The 9204-nt window shown below is 33.5% G+C and overlaps 1 protein-coding gene across 1 annotated transcript in view; it reads right to left on the bottom strand.

Moving 5' to 3' along the window:
- Positions 1-3952: 3952 nt before the first annotated feature.
- LOC126978624 (ras-related C3 botulinum toxin substrate 1) overlaps positions 3953-9204 on the bottom strand; it is a 58054-nt gene continuing 52802 nt past the window's right edge. The window contains exon 6 of the mRNA XM_050827603.1: positions 3953-8940. The gene's annotated coding sequence lies outside the window, so the exon portion shown is untranslated. The remainder of the gene's footprint in view (positions 8941-9204) is intronic.

Raw genomic sequence — 9204 nt, 5'->3', positions numbered from 1 at the left:
CGTAATTTCTCGTTATCGTAGTAACTAGTATTGCATGTGGGAGGTACTTCTGAGAGATTATAGCTGTTATATTATTATTTAGATTATATGTTTGTAGGTCTAATGATATCAGTTGTCATGTAATAATGATTAAATATAACGAAGAATATGTTATCGCTTTAAGATACGTTCGTATACTATACGTAAGTTAGACCGTACATTATAGTAACTTTGTAAGTAGGTACTTGTGTGGAATGAGTGAATGCTTTGTTCTTGACGACTTTCAAATGATCTATAGTTGGAATGTTGGCTGATGGTAATTACGTAGTATAACGAGTTCGGTGAGTTTGCAACAGATAGTCCAGGGCCGGATTTAGGGTAGGGCAACCGGGGCCTCCAACAAAACAGGGGCCCCCACAATAGACTTCAGAAAATAACTTTTCCACTGATTTTTTTACCTTTACTTACAGAAGGTACCTACTTTGTCAAACCATGATTATATTAAATATTGTATTTTTTTTATGGAATAGGAGGACAAACGAGCGTACGGGTCACCTGTTGTTAAGTGATCACCGCCGCCCACAATCTCTTGCAACACCAGAGGAATCACAGGAGAGTTGCCGGCCTTTAATGAAGGTGTAAGCGCTTTTATATTGTATTTTATATTTGGAAAATAATTTGGAGCCACGGGTCCTCTAGGCCTTTGTTGCCCCGAGGCCTCTAGACATATAAATCCGGCATTGATGTTGTGGATTCGTTCCCGCTCAGAATGATTCTTCATTTTATTCTCGATGCAATGTTAGGCACCTACTTACCACCGCCAATAAAACAGGTAAATATAAGGATTAGTATTAGGACGTTTAATTATAGATTTACAGCTTTACTACAGAATCGATTCTGATAACTTTTGATACTGTGAGTGTTGATTTGGAATTAATATATTATATAATTATAAAAAAATTATTAATTTATTTATTTTTATTTAAAATAGGATCTCAAATCACTCCACCCTTTCAAAAATTTATACATCAGACCTGGGAATAACAAGCGCAGAAAAATCAGCGCGTTTCTGCTTATTTTTTAAATAAAATTTCGTAACTATAAAATGTATTATTTCAATAGCGTGGTAGTCGCTCAGTTCCTAATCTATGATGTCATAGTAACCTTTACCGTGATTTTATTTTTATTTTAAACGTATTTTAACAATAATTCTTTTGAATTTCGTAAAAAATTTGTTTTGAACATTTTCTGGGATCATGTAAAATCATCACCAAAATACCGTCCATTAAAAGACTTACTAACTCCACTTACCTAACAGAGTAGCAGGCATATCTAGTTGATCTTTGTTCCTGGGTACATTATGATAATTTTTTTCTATATAATTTGCTTATCTGTCTTTACACTATCAAGAATATAATGACAGGCATCAGTTAAAATGTTAAAATCTCTTTAATGATTCTTAACAATTAATTTTAAGTTCAGTAGTAATTAAGTTAATTAAGATCGAATCAGAAATGAGGAGTTCCGTAGCTGTACCAAAGTCACCGTAATAGCATGGAAGGCCTCCTACAGGATGGATCGCTGATCTGGTCAAGATCGCTGGAGTAGGTTGGATGAGATCGTCATGGCAATCTTTGGGTCTTTGTCCAGCATTGGACGTCTTTCGTCTGAAATGGAGTAATTAAGCATGAACACGTTTTACTTGTCTAAAAACTATTTTAATTAAACGAATGTAAATTTCGTCAATACATTAAATTATTTGTAAGTAATTAGGTACCAACCTAATGGCATTTCCGTCATATTTCCTAGCCAAACTCGCTTATTGTTTCTGAGTGGGTAAAAGAGACCTGTTTCGGCGCTAGGGTTGGTACATACAAAAATATTGACGTAGCGGACGGCGCGGCGCAGATAATTTAACTCGGACAGCGACCAGTCCCGTCGGCGTACGACGTGGCACTTTATATTTCTGTGTTCCCAAGATTGCTTAGTCGCCGTGAAAGTCGTGTGTATGTGTGCGTGCATCTATACGGGCGCTCTAGCTCAAACTATTGTATAGTTTGAGCTGTGATTCCCCGGGGCTTAAAAACATAGGGGAGTCCCAGGCTTAAGGGTGTAGAAGCAAGAATAAGAAGCGACTTAGAGCATTTACTGGTGGGAGGCTTCTTTGCATAGGGTCCGACTAGATTATGGATGGGTACCCAAAGGGCGCCGTTCGGGTAAACGGCGCCCTTTTCTGCCGTGAAGCAGTAATGTGTAAGCATTATTGTGTTTCAGTCTGTAGGGCGCCGTAGCTCAATGAAATTACTGGGCAAATGAGACTCACCATCTTATGTCTCAAAGTGACGAGCGCAATTGTAGTGCCACTGAGAATTCATGGGTTTTTCAAGAATCCTGAGCGGTTCTCCATTGAAATATACAGGGCGTATGAATTACCATCAGCCTAACGTCTTCTTCGTTTCGTCCCTTATTGTCATAAAAAAGTAGACCATCTTATTTACATTTAACGGGATTTAAAACTATGGTTTTCTACTGCTCCATCTCTTGCATTCTGACCTCGTAATAGTACCTAGTAGGGGAGCCCAAGCGTCGATTTTGGGACTTACTCGAGTGCTGCAGAATAAAAATAATTTTGGAAATTTTTATTGGTCATTGATTTATATTTTATGTGTTGTTTTTAAGTGCGTTCAGTTGTACTGTTTGTTTCCCGAATAAAATAAAATAACATTAGGGGGGCACGTTGCACCTTGTAAAGTATAAGTAATAATGCTCACACATTACTGCTTCACAGCAGAAAATGGCGCCGTGTGGTACCTATAATCTAGCCGGCATCCTGTGCAAAGGAGCCTCCCAGTGGTGACTTTAATATTGCTGTAGTTTCACTATATTTCAGAAGGTATTTTTCTATGTTTGATATATCTATAACAAGATATGGTGCTATGACATCAATTATCAAACTAATTATTTTTAGGGAGATGACACATATATAAGCAGGTTTCAAATTATTTAAAAGTTATACTTATTACTGTGGGGCAAAAAAAACACGAATTAAAATTTTATCTTTATGATTTTCCAAAAAAAGTATACTTAGCCACGCTGATGGAGGAGACAAGAGTATAATAGAAACTGGAATGTCAGAGAAATCTCAAAAGTAGAAGCATCTACCTGCTCAGAGTGGAATTTTGTACTGTCTATAATTATTTATAGATAAATGTATTCTATTCTAAGTTGCAGTCTTTCATTCTTACATCAATTCACCATTCATTCAATCAATTAAGGGATGAGACGAGCAGCATGCTCAGCTGATGGGGATTGATACGCCATGCCGATTATAATGATGCTCAGGATTCTTGAAAAACCCGGCTACTACACGGCCATTATCTCTTTACCTCTGGAACCCTGCTGGAAAGTGAAGCCCCTCCCGCTTCCTTTTCACCCAGTCGTCCTGTTGTGTCAGTACGGTTTGCAGTTTCATTACCGTTAGATACACGTCGTGATATTTTCATGCTATCACTCCTTTGCTTTTGTAGTTATCATTATTGTTTTGACTTTTGTTGTTAATAGTGCTTTCTTACTTCTTTACGCCATGGCAGTACTGCCACAAAAATAAATACTTTTTTACTTAACCCAGATTCTTTAATTGATTTTTCATTATTATAATAATAATAATCATCATCACAACACAACAACTTTGCATAAATCTATAATATTAAAAGAAATCCTTATTTATTAATAATAACATCTAGTGATGCTTGTTTTGAAAGCGACGATGTGACGTCATCGACATCCGGTCCAGAGATAATATAACGTAAAGTTCTGACAACCCACAAATAATAACATTTAAACGAGCATGACAAAGCTTTCTAAGGAATCTCAAACAAATAGGAAAAAAAATGTGTCCCATAATATTACATTTTATATTATTATGAAAATTCAGTCCGACTTATTAACAGAGAAACAATAAATAAAACGAACATTTGAACAGTTAATATAAATATATTTTGAATTATTCAGAGGCTTCACAATATTTGGAAGAATTACTCGACACTTCAGTTGAATATGTTCACTTGTATTTTACATGCTTAAGTTTTATTCATATAAAAATAGTATAATACAAGCTGTTACTACTCAAAGCGGGGACACTTACTTTCAATAGACAATTATTAGTAACAAATAGACCTATCTTGCATGTATTGCCAGCACACAAAAGTTTCTAGAGCATTTCATAGCTGTGTGAACAAGCCACTTACTAAAAATAATTTAGGTCAAAATATTTTTAACTAAGAAACCCTATTTTCAAAATGACAATACAAGCAAGATTGTTTGCGTAACAAATTTATTAAACTAACATCGAAGTAGTTATTATTCATACATTCATACATGGGTTACAAAAATTGATAAACTCCACCTAAATTAGTAGGGTAAGAGCTAACTTCCATCTACAAAACAATCTGATAGAATAAAATAATAAAAGATACGCCCGAAAGTAACAATTTCAATAAAACACCATCCAAAATATACTTTTAATTAATTGAACAATCTTAACGGAAAAGTAAGCACAGTTAAAGTAATAAAAATAAAGCAAAATAAAACGTTTAAATCTTATAAAATACATTTCAACTATTATAAGATATTGTGTTCAAAGCTAATAATTATTATCATACGAATTATAATTACAAATATGCGTAATACCGTTACACCATTAACACATTCCATTTAATATATAACATAATACGATTATTTACATGTTGATTCTCCTAAATATTTGCATCTGAACAATACAATAGGACCTTATTATACCTACGAGCCAACTTTATGCAACTGTTAATGCTTTCCACGGTAGCCTGTCACATTTTCAAATTTATAAAAGAATTTTCATCAGTGGCAATCGAAAAGTCATGACGGTTATGTCATCTGTCAAGAAGCAGGAACAATTGCACAAGCCGTGATAAAGAAAAATAGCTGTATTGTTAAAACGTCAATGACAAATAGAGGACATTGGTCACTCTCGCCGGACCTGACTTATTTTCGCGTACATTTATGAAATATAATTTTGAGACTAACTCGAATTCACGAAGGAAATAATATTCAGTACCAACAATATTATCTCTAACAAGCCAAAATATTAAAATACTTTTGTCTTTTGAGTTTATATGAAAAAGATTACTTATAAGGATATAATATATTCATCAGCAAATCGACGCTACAGCATTATTTCAATGAAGTAATCATTCCTCAAGTCCTGCGCAGTATGAGAATCCGGCCAAAAGCCAGTTCTCACGGTACAAAGAAAACTACAATGGCAGATGGACATATAATGCAAAGAAATATTTTTACTTTTAAACTATAGAATGAAATGGGTAAATGATGGATCATTCTATAATAGTTGTCTATTCCTTTTCATACTTCAAGACGAAACAGGCAACGAAAATTATACCATACAGCCAGGGTCCATTTTTTTATAAAATAAATTTTTTTGTGGCCTTGTTTTATTTAAAGGTTTCAAATTTCAATAAATCTTGAAATCAATTTTTTTTTATATATATAATTAGGTATGGCCCTTTCCAAATGCTTAATGACGCTAAGTATAGGAGTTGAAACGATTTAACACATAGAATATTATATTGATACCAGTATTGCATTCAACGAAAATGCTACCTACCTATTACGACCGTATTAAGAAGAAATTAAAATAGAAAAAGAAAATGTTCATCTTAACTCGGTCGGCTAATGCTATATTTAAATTGTGCGATGCATAAAGCTCTTTCAGACTACGCTATACTATTGTGATATAACTGAATGCTATAATAATAGCATGGCGTTAACATTACGCGATATGATCGCAAGCATTTATCACAGTCCACTGAACTGTATAAATACCAGTGGACAGGCTGTTCCATATGTTTGACAGCAAATTGTGCCTAATTGAAGCGCCACTCGCGAGCGTCCAAGCGTGCCAGCTGCGAGAGAAGCGTATAGTACTCTGAAGTATTATTGCGTTTTGAATTAATTTCGGTAGTTTTCCGTGTTATTCATCCTTCAGGAATCAACGTAATAAAGTACACATTTTTTTTGTAAATAGTTTTCTTATCGATATTTATTTAGTTGAGGTTGTCATCACTAGTTTTAGTACCGCAGACTCTCGCTACATGGCCAACAGCGCCAAAATGGCGAATATCAAACAGGCACAAGAGCACATTGACAGCCACCACTCCAGTATTAAATAGTAGAGGTCATTGTCACAGGCACAGAATCATGTCCAGGCGTGTTGTGATTCTTTTCACGGCCGGGGGTGAGGGGGGAGGAAGAGGACACTTCAATTCTTGCGTATAGTAAGCCAATAATATATCGTACAGTGAAGTGTGAACGTGCCCAATAATGTATGGTACGTGATATTGTTGTGCTATCAACTATATGCTAATATATTGTAGCGTATTCTGTAAAGAGCTTAATAAACAGTTATTACAATCGATATGATGATATCTTCACTTCTAATAATGAACAATAATAATTAATAATAATAATAAAAGTTTTAAATTTGGCAACGGTTTAAACGACGACACATTGATAAGACCGTCATAATTAGAATCTATTTTACTTAAGCTAGAAGACGAGGTTTCGATATTTCAAAACATTACTATGCAAATTATTTTTTATGTTAATATTACCTTCAAATAGCATAGTATGAAAAGTGAAGATATCAACATGTAAATTATCTACCAGTCGAGCTTGGACAGCTACTCAAGATATGTATCACCACATGGCCCAATTAAATATTGGATGTGATCATGTAGTTACTAGCGAAATTTTACAATTAACACCTAAAATTACCAATGTACCATTTAAATTTAAAATTATTAGCTCATTATTGGCCAGTAAGAGGTTGATTATCAATAGTGAAACACAGTACATATAGACATATCACGTCGTATAAAAACAAAGTCGAAATATTGAACATGTCACAAATTACTCCAGGCATTTAATCAAGTTGTTTAAAATATGCTTCGTCAATAAGCAGCAATGTACAACAATTATTCAGTTCAGATTTGATTCGGACAGTGACAACTGACACACGACTTAGTCTGGGTTGTACCAAATAACTTTAGCAATAACAAACATATTAAAGTACACCAAAAAATGTGTTGCACCATTTGACAATTAGATTAGAATTAGATGACGCCATAACTTTAACTGTTAACCGTAACCGTCTTCATCTTAGCCGGTAAGCGGCCGTTTTCAATAACGTATCTCTACTTACGGATATATTTTGACATCACCGTTTAATAACAAGATCTTATCTATCCATAGTTATGTCCAATATAGTTGTATTATTAGCTATAGTCCAATGCTATCTGTTGATAGGTTATCGGAATGTAAGTAAGCGTAAAAATCTTTTTACTACTAATCTATCTAGATTTGTGTCTACCTCTAGTTAATTTGTCAAGACGTTTGAGAGACAATATTGAAAACATTTTGCCACAAACCACTGAAGGTGCCATTGGAAGCTGTTAGGAACCTCCAGTTAAAATTCGGCACTACTGCAGCACATCAAAGAAGAAAAGAATGTATAAGAAAACGTATACCGAATGTAAAAAAACTGTGTGTGGTGAACATAAAATTGATGACTTTTTCTACATAAAATTTTGATATTTTTTTAGATTTATTTTTGTTATTGAGAATTTCATAACTCACAAAAAAAAACTAAAAATTTTATTTTTAGTATGTAAATTGTTATGTTTGGATAAAAAATAATAACTTAAATTTGTGTTTTTTTTACTTATTAATAATGTAGCAATCCACAAAGCTATGAAAAAGTAAAATTAATTAAATTTCTATAAAAAAGTTATATTGAAAATTGAGCGCCTCTAAGGCGCATCATTATCTTTTCAGTAGCAAAAAATTACGTTATCTTTCTAGGTTTAAGTAGCTCAATAGCAACCAGCCAAAAGTTTCAAATATATATTCGACATAGACTTGATATTTCACTTTTTAACTTTAAAACTAGCAAGGAATACAATGATGCAACACATTCCGCAGTCTAAGTTAACGTCAGCGTTACTTTTAACGTTAAATTTTACTTAAACATTAGATATAACAGCTAATATGATGCAACCCAGTCTAAGAAGAAAAGTGTGCTTACATTATCTTTAAGCACACTTTTGCCGTTCCGCTATTCGGCTGTAAATGATATGTCCTTAAATTTTTATAGAACTTCATGTAAACAAACACTTACACAATTATCCTTAGCAAATACTGAAAATGTACTTTTATAATCTATATTGATATACAACAACCGGAAGAAAAAATAAGCAATAATCGAAAAATATAACCTCTGCCTAACATAAAATTCAACAATCCCAAGTAATATCCACTTTAGACAAATACATTTAACTGTTTTATATAATAATAGAAACAAAACTATTCAACTTTCTATTTATTTAGGAATGCATGTTAAGTATTGTATATAAAAGTACTCGAAAAAAATTAATGAAAAAATATTGACACAGACTCTAAATATATAACATAGTGAATGTAATTTTTTGTTACTTTTATCAATATTAATATTACTCTGTGAGAAAAACCAATTTAACTTATATTGAGTCAGTTATTGTAATTTGAATTAATTTATAGTTTAAAACAATACGTTTTTTAGATGGCAGAAATAACTTGCAAAATTTAGGCACATAAATTGAAAACTACAATGTGTTAATGCGTAGGCTGAAGTTAACATTCGCAATGGCAACCCAGAGGAAAGAAATACTAAACAACAAACGAAACATGTCAGTACAATCCACAGACAATACAGAAGCGGTTACATATGATCTCAATCACATACACGTTACATTAATGATTATTAAGAATTATTATAAATCTATGAATGCATTATATGTGCACAGTCAATATATCTCAGAATATCGACGGATCTTCACGCAATTTGCAATGCTGCAGCTCTTTTTGCACTACCTGAAATATATAATAAATTCAACATACTGGAAAAAATCATCAAATATATCTTTTTTTATGAAAATAAGGGACGAGACGAGCAGGACGTTCAGCTGATTGTAATTGATACGCCCTGCCCATTATACTGCAGTGCCGCCCAAGATTATTCAGAAACCCAAAAATTCTGAGCGGCACCACAATTGCGCTCGTCACCTTCGGCGCCCTTCAGATCGAAACACAGTAATGCTTACACATTACTGCTTCACGGCAGAAATAGGCGCCGTT

Source organism: Leptidea sinapis, chromosome Z (assembly GCF_905404315.1).
Source record: "Leptidea sinapis chromosome Z, ilLepSina1.1, whole genome shotgun sequence".
Lineage (NCBI taxonomy): Eukaryota > Metazoa > Arthropoda > Insecta > Lepidoptera > Pieridae > Leptidea > Leptidea sinapis.
The sequence above is the reverse complement of the archived record's forward strand: the minus strand, read 5'-3'. Positions and strand labels throughout refer to the sequence as shown.